This window comes from Brassica oleracea, chromosome C3 (genome assembly GCF_000695525.1).
Source record: "Brassica oleracea var. oleracea cultivar TO1000 chromosome C3, BOL, whole genome shotgun sequence".
NCBI classification, from domain to species: domain Eukaryota; kingdom Viridiplantae; phylum Streptophyta; class Magnoliopsida; order Brassicales; family Brassicaceae; genus Brassica; species Brassica oleracea.
Genome location: NC_027750.1, coordinates 55,737,977 through 55,738,499, shown reverse-complemented (window position 1 = coordinate 55,738,499; position 523 = coordinate 55,737,977).

Below are 523 nucleotides of genomic sequence, written 5' to 3'. Positions count from 1 at the left end.
GTCAAATTGTTATACAGTATTTAAAATCTATATTATTATAATCTATCTTAATACAATTATAGGGGAACCTTATTTATAATTAATGAAAAAAATGTTGAAAAGGCAATATATATTACATCAGAAACTGTTTGTTCTTAATATATGATAAATACTTTTAAAATATGTAAGAATAAGGTTTTTAAAATAATTTTTTCACATAAATAAATAATAATAATAGAAAAACAAAGATAAAATAATAAATGTAATTTGGAGAGGTAGTTATTCGATATTAACCTCCAGCACTCGTAACTGTAAAGTTCTCAATAAACCGCCATTCACCAATAGGAAGGTTGCGCTGTAGACGATACATCTGATTTCTTTTGGCAGAAGCATGAAGTTTCTCACCCTAAACACAATATAAAAGCTGATATTAATATTTTTTGCTAGTATAAACAACAAAATCGATAGAGTATTACATATAAGAGACAATATATATATATATAAAATCAAACTTACTTGTTCATCCATGAGAACGCATTCGAGA